Source organism: Poecilia latipinna, unplaced genomic scaffold (assembly GCF_001443285.1).
Source record: "Poecilia latipinna isolate Pla-1442-1.1 unplaced genomic scaffold, P_latipinna-1.0 Scaffold237, whole genome shotgun sequence".
Lineage (NCBI taxonomy): Eukaryota > Metazoa > Chordata > Actinopteri > Cyprinodontiformes > Poeciliidae > Poecilia > Poecilia latipinna.
This window is the reverse complement of record NW_015112853.1, coordinates 1316818-1328996: the sequence shown is the minus strand read 5'-3', so window position 1 is coordinate 1328996 and position 12179 is coordinate 1316818. Positions and strand designations below refer to the sequence as shown.

At 35.6% G+C, this 12179-nt stretch overlaps 1 protein-coding gene across 3 annotated transcripts in view; it reads left to right on the top strand.

Annotated features, from left to right (window-relative positions):
* Positions 1–9077: 9077 nt before the first annotated feature.
* Positions 9078–12179, top strand: part of zcchc7 (zinc finger, CCHC domain containing 7) — a 59089-nt gene continuing 55987 nt past the window's right edge. For 2 of the 3 annotated variants that reach the window (XM_015032385.1, XM_015032383.1), the window contains exon 1: positions 9078–9186. The gene's annotated coding sequence lies outside the window, so the exon portion shown is untranslated. The remainder of the gene's footprint in view (positions 9187–12179) is intronic. The other variant, XM_015032384.1, reaches the window with a different exon arrangement.

Sequence of the window (12179 nt, the reverse complement as noted above, 5' to 3'; positions counted from 1 at the left end):
TTTTTTTTGTCCCCCCCCGGGAAAAAAATTTTTTAAAATTTTTAAAATTTTTTTTTTTTTTTTTTTTTTTTTAGGTTATTCTTTCATTAGAGTCAAATTTTGTTTGGACCTAAAGACAAAAGTCCTCAGCCCACGTGTCTTTTTGTGTGAGCACTAACTGATCTGAATAAAAAAAGAGGCAAAACATAATGAAACTCCTCCATATTTTCAATTTAAGCCCAGTCATTAATTTACAAATTTCAAAATAATTAAAACTCACCCCATGTTAGTTTCTGCGTATGCTTCGAAGACCAAAGCTGAAGTCAGATTAGTTTATCTTTAGGGGAAAAATTATTAATTGTTTGCAATGAATGTGTAAAAGTCAGATATCAAACAAATGGCCTGGAGCCTGAGCCGGAAGTGCAGAGTGTATTTGCCAGATAACCAAATACCTCTTGTTTTTCTGTTGTGGAGAATCTAATTTATAAAAAATTAAAGGCAAAGGGAAATAAAAACAGAATACGAACATGAGAAAGGTGAAAGTTTATAGGTTAAGCCTAACAGGAGCTTATGCCTTTAACGTGTTTAAAAGGGGAAAGCAATAAAAAAAAATTAACATAATTTAAATCATTAAGTGTAAAAGTGGTTCTAAAAGCAGAACCAGGAATTATAATGTGGAAAAAAATATTTTAAATTGACACAACAGTTTTCTTCTTTCTTCCTCCGCTGAGTGACTTCTCCGTCCCTGTCCACCAGACAGCTGTGGGTCTCAGGGTTCACGCTTAGCCGCGAGACAATTGAGTGCGGAACAAAGCGCGAGACAGCGACCCATTTTGCTCTGCTTGTCGCCTCGCGCTGCTACACTCCGACCCTGACCTTCGGCTCGCGCCAACAACATCTAAACATAAACACGCGAGGTTTCCGAAAGAAGACTCGACACAAAGAGAGAAAGGAAGAGAAACAGAACAGACCATCTGCTTTAGCATGAGGCAAGCAGGTGAAATATTTCTTTGCATTTCCAGCCTGACATCGCAATTTAGCTGGTTGGTCAGAATTAGGCCCAAATACAGGATCTGTTGTCTGCAGGTAAAAAGATTTCAAATTCTCTTTAGATTTGCAACCTCCTTCTCCTTTTGGAACCCAAAACGGTATTTGCATCTTATGGATCCGGATTATTTCCAGCAGTTCATCAAGGTGTTGTGAAATGCTGGGAAGAGGTTCTTTTATAATCGGGCTTTTTTATGTTGTTCTTTTATTTTTATTTTTATTTTTATTTTTGCGTGTTTTTATTTTTGTGTGAGAGGGTTAAGTTAGGCATTCAATAAAATAAAAAGAGAATTTTTTTGTGTAGTGTTTTTATTTTTCCTGATGTCACATTGAAATGTTTAGTTTGACATATTTCCCATTGTAAAGAGACTAAGGCCTATTCACTGAGAAATCAATAGTCACACTATGAACTTGTAGTTAAGACGCATTAATGTATTTTTGGTCAAATTCAAAATGTATTATTATTATTATTATTATTATTATTATTATTATTATTATTATTATTATTATTATTATTATTATTATTATTATTATTATTATTAAATAACTATTCAATCCATTATCTTCATCACCACTACTACTACTTTATTATTATTATTATTATTATTATTATTATTATTATTATTGCTAAAAACATATATTTATTTATTGTTTATCCGGGTGTAGGCTAACTGAAATATGGCTTTTTGAGAAACCGAATAGGCCTACTGGTCAGGTAAAAACAGGTCATTTTTACCTGACCTGTTTTTACTTTTTATTTTTTATTTCTTTCATTGTTGAACACTTTCTCCTTTCATCTCTCCTCTCATTCTCCTCTCCACATTCCGTCCTGCCGGCAGAATCCCTCGAAAGGACTCACCATAGTATAGATATTAATCACCACTTGTTTGTTTTCCACCTCCCCGTGCTAATTAGGCTAATTAATATGAGAAGGGAGCGGTTGGATCGGTGACCCGAGCTCTGACCGAGCGGAACCGGAAAGAATCGCATTAACTCGCGAGACACAAGAAGTGAGGGGGACGATTAGAACAATAAGTAAACACGTAAACACAGGAGGAAAGGTTGCCTGGCTCTCTGGGACTTCTGGCTTTCAGTAGACCGTTACTGTTCACTGTAAACCACAGAGAAAATACAGGCCTGGAGGGGTTTTGATGATAGTGGGGGTTTAGTTTGTCTGTGAAGAATTACATTTTATACTTTTGAAGGATAACGAACGACACATAATTAGACCACTTTAACTTAGGGCTGAGTAGATGAATGTGTATGTTTGCAGAATAATATTTTTTTTTATTGTGTATGTCGAATTATTTTGTTGGCTTCTAATATTCAGTGCTATGGCTCAAATTAAATCAAGGCACTGAGTTTTATCTGTAACAGTACAACGTTTGCTGAAAACATTCACAGTGAATGCATCTGCAAAGCCCTATAACTGCAGAAAGTGTCAGAAAAGAGGAAGAAGGCGTCAAAAAATGGTAAAAAAAAAGCTTTAAAAAAAGTTAGATTACAGTGTCTTCTGCTGAGAATTTTACTAAAATTATAAAAATGTTCATATGTTTATTTTGCATTCATCTTAATAGTAAATTATTATCCTGTGTCTGTGATCAGCACAATTTCTATAAATATTCTGGGCGATATAGTTTGTCTGTAAAGTGTTTCTTCAATGCTTGGCTTTTATGTCTTTCATTCAGTTCAGTTTGCTTTAGTTTATTTATCAAATTACAAAAATATTAGCTGAAGACACACCGTCTTCTGATGCAATTATATGGAAGCCAAATTCTGCCCCAATTCAGCTAAAATCAGTCCAATTCTTTCCAACACTGTCTTCTGGTCAAATTAAAATGCAATATAAAATTTAATCCTAAATTAATGCCACCCAATCATATAATTTCAGCTGGTTTTATGATGGCTTTCACAATTCCATCAAGTGATTGGCTTTACAGCAATTCCTTCTTCAAAGCAAACCCATGTCAGAAACTATTATGGAAATAGTTTATATAAAATGTGGGATCTTGCATATTCTCTAAATAAATATTTTGGATCCAGCTCATCACATGCTTGCTCTTACAAACATTTAACAAATAGTCAATAAATAATAATATGAATCCGCAGTTTATTAAATTACACTAACAAATAACAACAGGCAAAAGTACATTCATTAAAGTTTAAAATAAGTAGTTTCTATAATGATTCTACATCATTGTATGAAAAGTTCCCTGAAACTGCTTAGTGATTATTTATAAAGGATTTACAGTTTAATTGCTGCCTGATTGGAAACTTTTAAAATCCTTTTCCCCACTCTCTGTGCTGTAGAGCATTTAAAATAAGCAATCCTTCAATCTTAAAAAGTGATAAACAATAAGACACTAAATTTCTGACCTACTCCCCCTGAGATTTAGCTCAAGGTTTTAATATATGTAACATGAAGCATGTCATTGTTCAACAATACTCCACTGGCTTTAGTACACCTCTCATCCTATTCCACATCAGATTTCTTCATGCTTAGAGAAACTTCAGCAACCTCTTAGATAAAAACTTGTCTCCGCTTGTGCGTTTGCCTTCCCGCAAACACTCGGAGCTAGTTGGGCTTAACTTCTATATCCGCAGGATTTGATTCAGAGTGGCACTTCACAGTGGCGACACAAGGTCGTCCCTTTTTTTCCCTTTCTGCTGCTGCCGTGCTGCCTGGGTGCTGTTGCCCCCATGGAGGCTGCGAGGGGCTTAAGGGCTGCAGGGTGGCTTGAGGAATAGGACACATTATTTGCCCATGAAACATTATGTGACACAACATGACCCTGGGCCATTTGTATGTTAAGGTAAACATTTCACCGTGACGACTGGACAAGAGCGAACAAGGCTGCTGTCAATGTGGTTTTCTACTCACAGCTGAAAAAAGAGGGTGCTGTAACAACGTCTGGAGACAAAAGTGTGTATGTGGACGTTTTGTGCTTCTGTGTGTAAAGAGCTTCTTGTTCACAAATGTAATCCGCATAGGCAGAAGTCGCTTGGTCTAAAAACCGTTCCCAGGCTTCTTCTCTTGTTTTATCCTGCTGAAACCTTAGGAAATCTGTTGACCACGGATCTGAACTACTTTTACAGTGGGACATAATGGTGGCTTGCAGACAGATTGCTTTCAGAAGCATAAGGTGGTCAAGGTACGACACGACACGTTCCACATTTTTACATCAAACCTGTGGTTTAAAGAAGTATCTTCTAGTTAGCAAAGCAGATAGATTGGTTAATAAAATGGCAACATCAGCTTATTATATGCCCTTTACAAAAAGCACAACCAGCAAAAAGGTATAACAACCAACGTAAGAAACACTCTAAACACTACTATATAAACTGGTGGATATTTATTATATATCTTTTAACTGTATAATGTGATCATAAACAACATAAAAAATGTGTTTGACAGCATTGTTAACAACTGGTATAATTGTTCCTGTTGGGTTTTAAATTTTTAAAAATCTCATTGTGTTGTTTTATTTTTTAAATATCGGTATTGATGCTGTTAGATGTATAACTAAAGGTTATCATATAGTGAGAATTTTATGCTAGTTTTGGTTTTGCCGCTTCTCAATTAAGATTTGTGGTTTCTTATGCTCAGTGAGTGAGCATAAGCCCAAAGACATGATGTAAATGGAAGCTGACAAGCAACTGAGGCAAAAACAGTCATTCTTACAAATTGCTGGTAAGGCATGTTTTGGTAATATTATGACAATTTTCTTTGGTTTTCCTGACATGTAGACCTTGGATCTTTTCACACCCAGCTGGTGTGCACTGTAGGTGTATCAAGCCACTGAGAGTCAATGTTACACACCAACGAGCAGAACTCATGCAACAGAAAAACGATTCTTACTACTGATTTTTTACAGTTTGAGGCACTGTACGTTAATTACCAGTTTATGTCTGATGATCATAGTTATGTCAATATGCCTCAATATGATGTGTAATGTTGCCACTAGTTCTAATTAATATTTTATTCTCAGTTGGTAATCAGATGATGCATGCAGTGCATGTCTAGAATAAGATCTGGGGGGGAAAAAAAGGCATAAAAATTGAGAAACAAAAAAAAAGTGTTAGAAAAGCATAAAAGTACAAGAAATTCAGTTTCTTGACAAATTCTCATTCCTGATTGCACTTCCTTGTTTGTCTCCTCCTGCGCCTGATTAATACATGCTCTACATGCTACATTAACTCCAGAATCTACTGAAATTCTTTAATTCACCTCCAGTTTACTATCCTGTAAAGCGATTTGATGCTTTGAATTAGAATTAAAATTAATGAAAATGCAACTACAGTCTATATATTAATGGGACTGAAGAAGATAAAAGTTTAATTGAGGACAATTTGACAAAGTGTGTGTGCTACAGTTAAGTAAAACAGGAGTTTTAACAAAAATGCAGCCCATCTCGGAGGGCTCATAGGGGTGATGCCCGGCAGCCATTTTTGTTTAGGAGCACTGATCCAGGGCAAATTGTTTTAGATGGATTACCTTCTGCCTCTGTGATTTGGATGTTTATTGTTTATACTAGATTAAAGTGCAGATCAGAGTGGAAAAAGGTTTCTAGTGACAGAAAACAAAGGAGCAAAACTTAGTTGAAGTAAGCTGTACATGTTGGCCAATCTGTCAAACTATTTGCTTTTATTTCTTGTACTCAAACAAACCTTCATCTGTGAAATTAAATTTACTGATACAATGAAATTTATAAAATCAATGCAAAAGAAAAGATATTGACAAACATTTTAAAGCACATTCCACATCAAATGACAACCACAAACTTCAATAGTTCTTTTTGGGAAACAATTTGACAGAAGAACACAAAATAATGTGTCTTAGTAGGTGTGATATTTCAAAATCTGAAATGTGCAGCAGAGATATATAATTACTCGTCTAAGTGAGCTCTGACTAGGACCACTTCTTGCAATCTCTGCAGCTGTAAGTCCATTTGTTTCTCCCAACTTTGCTATACGTAAATAGCTCAAGCTCAGTCGAATTAAAAGGAGAATATCTGAAGGTCAATTTTCTGGTCTTGCAAAAGATTCTCAACTAGATTTATGTTTGGACTTTGACTAGACTGTTGAACTTGTTTTGATCCAGACCATTCTAAAAATCTAAATCATGTATCATTTTCTTTGCACTTCACATAGGTGGGAAAGTTCAAGAACATTTATACTTATGTAAGATGCTACATGTCATTACAGTCTACTACCTGGCTAGCAGAAGAAAACCATCTTAGATTTTCTTAAAATACGGAACAAATACTAATGTAATTATTAGTTTACCAGCTGATTACAGTTTGTGAAAACTGTTTTAGCTTTTTAAATCTCTAAACGATGCTGTGTAATCACTATGCCTTGTAAAACAGAGCAATTTAAATTGTAAAAGCAACTACAAAGTTGCACTGAATTGCGGGTATTTCTTGTAAAATCTCAGGTGTTTCATTACAGTGACTAAATTCACAAGCAATACAAGAGAATTGTGCTATATGCATTCTTAGCCTGCACACAAATGATCTTCAGCTGCATGATATAACCAATGCATAACAGTGGTAGACAGAAAAATCCTGTTTTGATCAAACGTATCCAGGAGAGTGTTGTGACAGCGAATGGCGCCAGATGGAAGATGGAGCCATGATGGCGCACACAAACAACGTCAAATGAGAGCAATGACATGCTTCTTTTAACTCCCTTCTCTCAATAAGAATCATTCATCAGGGAGAACCGTCCCCTCTGGAATGTGTGATTGGAAATAGGGGGACTTTAAATCCCCGTCCCGGACACTCCATTGATCGTCAACACACCACTGGTCTGGGGCACCACTGGTGTGGAGCTGAACCGCTGAACCAGATGCCTCCATCTAGCCAGACTTCCCCATTTTCCTGTTGTTTAATAATAATAGTAAATACCAACAAATGCATGGAACCCCAAATCAGGCAGGCACATCACAATTTCACTGAGGCAGTGAGGCATCCCGAACCTGCATCAATTTGGAGAGATAGCATGAAGAGCCCCAAGATCAAACAGATGCAGGGCAACTAGTTTATGTGTGTGTGTCAGATGTATACATAAGCTAAAGTAGGTGATAGTGTTGTCTCACAAGGTGCAAGCTAACCTTTGCAAGGCAACAATCCAACTTTGTGATGGCCTTTCCTGTGATGACACGCATGGAAAAACCACAAGATTCAGATGGCATTCAGCCTCTGGCTCCTTATCTTAACGCCATTTCCTCCCTGTTATTACGACGGCGGCAGTCGGAGCAGGAAACACAGACTTCACCTTTGTTCTCATGATGCAGATGGGAGCAAAAAGACGGATGTAAGTGTTACGCAGCCTGCATGAGAACCTGGGTTGCATAATTTTTCTGTAGTATGCGTGTCATAAATATGACTGATAGGGGTAGGCACACTGTTGAATTGCATTTACATATAGATTTACGATCCCATCAACACATAATGAGCCTGGAGGTTCATGTGAGCACTAATGCATGCACAGTTTCTGGTCTAATGTTTGGGCTTTAAAGAGGGAGAATTACTGGTAAAAGGATGAGAAACAACATGGGAGTTTCTGTCTGAAGAAAAATGTGACAAAGTGAAACCTGTCCTTTTTGGCAAGGGAGTTTTATCTGCCTAATAATGTAATTTATTGTAATTCTGTGAGCAAAAGTTTAACATTTGGTGACAATTGCTTTGCAAAAAATGGAGCTAAATACATGCTTTTTTAAATTCTCTTCAAATTTAAACTTCAAACTTCGCTTTTTCAAATTGTCTTCCACAATTTGGAAGACAGTGACAGCAAAGAGGTCCAAAACAACTATTCACTTCTATTTTAGTTTTTATGTCAATAATTACACTGATTAGTCGGAATATTATGATGAAAGGTGATGTGACTTACACCGATTGTCTCTTCATTATGGCACCTGATAGTGGCTGGGACACAACTGTGCTCATGAGTTGACGTTAGCCTGGCAGAGTTTTAGATTTTCAGGCTATATATGTGAAACTATGCATGGTATCACAAAAATAATTCTTTCACCGTGGATAAAGATATGGTGAAACAAGTCATTTTCAAACAAAGATATTCATTCTTTTTAAATCTTATTGATTCTGATCACAATTTGGAAGCTTAGGCTTACAAGATGATGCATGTATTTAAATAGAATAAAACAGGAAGATTATCTTAAAATAGCTATCCAGTGGACCGAGAATCCAAATTAACTATGCTCAAACTCTAGTGAAGAAGTGGAAATGAGGGATCCAGTTGAAACCAGGTCCCAGTCAAGAAGACCAACAAAAACTCTGTGACAACTGCGAAGAAGAATGAGTTGATTGAGTGAAAAACAGTTTTCGGTGTTATCATTTATAGATCAGAATCAGATAAAAAATCTGTAGAGGGAGATGACAATGGGAGTGGTGGCAAGGTGGTCTTCCAATCTCAAAGAATTGGAGCTCATCACCATCATATGGTGTTGAATTAGCAGTGGAACCAGGCAAAAAGCCAGTAAACTGCATGTTTTAGATGACTGATGTCTACATTATCCGTACACATTTTATAAACCTTTCTCTTACCACTGAATTTCAATAATCATTTATGTTCCAATCTGACTGCAACCTCTGTGTGATTTCACCTAAATCAAATCATGTGATTTTCCCCAACTTAATTCACCTTACATAATTGTGGTGTTCTGAAAAAACAAGTACGTCACAATTCTTAAAAGAAATTCATATGTTTTTGTGTAATTTTCAAATAAAAAAATTCTTTTGATAAGCATTATTGCAGTGAAATAACTAAACAATTTAGTTTTTAAACATAAATATTTAACACAAAAAAGTTTTCGTGGAGTTTGTTGTAGCCAGCAGTCTCTGGCATCAGCCTGTGGAAAATTGCAAAAGACAAAAAAACTTTTTAAAATATAATACTCATTTTACAAAAGTTTAAGTTAAGAGTTGATTTCTATTTTAATTTTTATCCCAGAGTGCTTCAGAAGCTAAATTGTAAATCCGACCATTTCCGTACCATTCATGCCTGCTAGGAACTTGTCGTCGTCGGAGGGTTTTTCAGTCGACTTATTTTCAGTCCGGAAAGCCGGAAGTTGTGTGCCTGTCTCCTTCTGGCTGAGAGCAAATGAGTTGGGGTAAAGACTCCAGCCTGTCTGTAAAGGTGAGCTGCTGATTCAAAACTCTGGTTATAAAACATACTGAATGATTGATGTGAGTTGTGAAGCTGTAGCTTTTTCTTTTATCTTGCTTTTATTGAGTGATTGAGTTGAGGTGCTCCTTTGTTTACATCCGACCGGTTACATGAGTACACGTGCACAGAGCGCAATGGCACGTGCTAACAGCTAACAGTTGTCAGAAATAAGCAGAAAACTGAAAATACTCAAATATACATGGCAGGATTTATGTGTTTATTTTTTTAGGACAGTCGTTCTTTTCGAACAGGCTAGTATCTTAGTAAGAATAACTATGGCAGTATGGCAGTGCATTAGCCTGCTAGCATGTTGTTAACCACTCGAAGTGGAAGCTAGCTCCATTCATACTAAAACGGTCATAGTTCATCTCAATAGCTGTACGATGCCCTTTTTGCTCATTGTGTCTCTCTTTGTTGATTTGGTTTTAATGAAAAGTTATAACTTAGTTAACCCTAACATTCTAGAAAGCCAGTTGCCTAAAGCACAGTCTTTTCTGAAGTTTATTCTCGTGGTTTATTTGGCTTGTACGACCAATTACTTAATTAAAAGCATTAGTGGACCTTTCAAATGAAAAATAAAATGGTTAAAGTATCCTAAAATGTGACATTCTGTTTTATAATACTTGAAAGCAATTTGAAATCAGAGGTAATCTCAAAAAGTGGTGTAATTTCTTCATAATGTATACCTAGTGTAACAGTATTTTTACATTTAATGTTCCATTGAGCTGTACATTACAACTTTTGCACCACTTACTCGTTAATTATAGAAGCTAAGTTTGTTCCATACAGGTAGTTAAAAGATACATTGGTAACACTTTATTTGAAGGGGGTTGAATAAGACTGTCATGACACTGTCATAAACATGTCATAACTCCTGTCATGAACATGAATAAGCCTTCATGAATATTTATGACTGTTGTCATAAAGCGTCATTCGGTAAATTATGACACTTAATACAAAGTTGACATTATTCAAAATGTCTTTGTTATGACAACTTGACATTAACCAAGAAATCATTACTGTTTAAACTTTACCTTTAATAACATAAAGTTACCTAATTTTTAAAGTGAAATCGGTAATACTTTTATAACAAATTTATATCAGTAATGATTTCTTGGTTAATGTCAAGTTGTCACAACGAAGACATTTTGAATAATGTCAACTTTGTATTAAAAGTGTCATAATTTACCGAATGATGCTTTATGACAACAGTCATAAATATTCATGAAGGCTTATTCATGTTCATGACAGGTGTTATGTCATGTTTATGACAGTGTCATGTCAGTCTTATTCACCCCCCTTCAAATAAAGTGTTACCGATACATTTGTTCATATTTAAGAGCTTTAAGATGCATATCTGGGGCACAACTGATGAATAACTCTACACAGAGGAAAGAAATGTAAAAACTTTTTATATAAAATAGAAAATAAATAGAAGAAATATATGCAAGAGAAATGATAAAGGAGAAAATAATAAGACCAATAAGGATTATTTAGCCCTTCCTGGATGTCCGCTCACAAGGTCTGTTTAGTTTATGCTTGTTTTCTGTGATTAATTGTTAATGCTTAGATACAAAGTACAAGAATCAGATGTGATGACCTGAGTGAAGTTGCCCCCCCTTCTTCAAATCAGACAAAAATAATGTCAGACATTTGCGCTATGTTTGTGCTGGATTATGCAGCAAAAGTTTTTGTTTGTGCAGCTGTCATTATAAAGATATTTAAAAAATGTTTCCAGAGGTCATTAAGGGTCAACCAGTCCCCCACTTCTACAAAATCAAAATGACTTTGTGTGGGGACTGGTTAATGTTTAATGACCTCTGGAAACATTTTTTAATTTCTTAATATCTACCCAGCTGATATGTGTAGATTAGGAACAATGACAGCCACTGTGTTGTTTTTTTTTTCTGGGCTAATTTCTGGCCATCAGATTACAGTGGAGCTTGTGAAAAATGTGAAGCAGTAATTGGATTTAAATTGCCTTGCTGTAAAATCAAATTCTAGGTACTTTTATGAAACATTAAAGAAGTGATCGTTGTTTCATTTTTTGTCATTTTCCTGGTGAAATATCAATTTATTGACTTGTAATAATCCCATTATTTGGCCAAACTGTTATGTTTGTTACTTTGAATAGAAAATTTTACTGCTACCAATAGTAACATAGAGTTGAAAGCTACAATTAAACTAGAATTATTTTATATTTCACTGAAGGAGAAAAGCATGAAATTTTGACCAAAATTTTCTCAAATCCAACTTTTTATATGTGGATGGTAGGAAAACCTTTTTTTCTTTATATCAAGTCCAAACCACCTTCTTATGTGGTTTTAATTTGGACATATATCAAATGCCGTCCTTGAAGTATGACCCAAGAGAAGGTGAGGATCCAATTTGAACTAGGCATGACATTAATTGTTACATTAAAATTAAATTGATTAAAATGAAAAAAGGGTAAAAATCAGATGTTCCCTAAACAGTTTGAGGTTAACTTTAATACCTGTGGTGTGAACATGGAGTTAGTGAGGCTATCTGCTCAGGTAGCATACAGTTGACAGGTTTAGATATTCTGCTTGTATTTTGCAAACTAGTTTTAAAACCACGCTGCTTAGCAAAAACTCTGTGGCGCCTCTTTATTTTTTTGGCAACTGGCTCAGATTTCTTCCTCACCACCCAAAATATTTATAAAGGGAAGAACTTACCTGCTTTGTAAACAAGGGAAAAGTTTAGTTGCTCTATAGATTTGAGTTGACAAGGGAAGGGATGGGCAGACCAGGTTTATTTTGTGCTGTACACCCAGAGACCCGGATTTTGGTTACTGTGGGACATTCTCTAGCAACTCAATAAAGTGAGTTTAAGTCGACAAAAAATAGAGCAATTTTGATTCTGTATCTTTATTTTTAGTATACCTTGATACTGTTAATGGGCCCATGCCTAATGTTGATTATGCACAGTCTTGACAAGTGCCT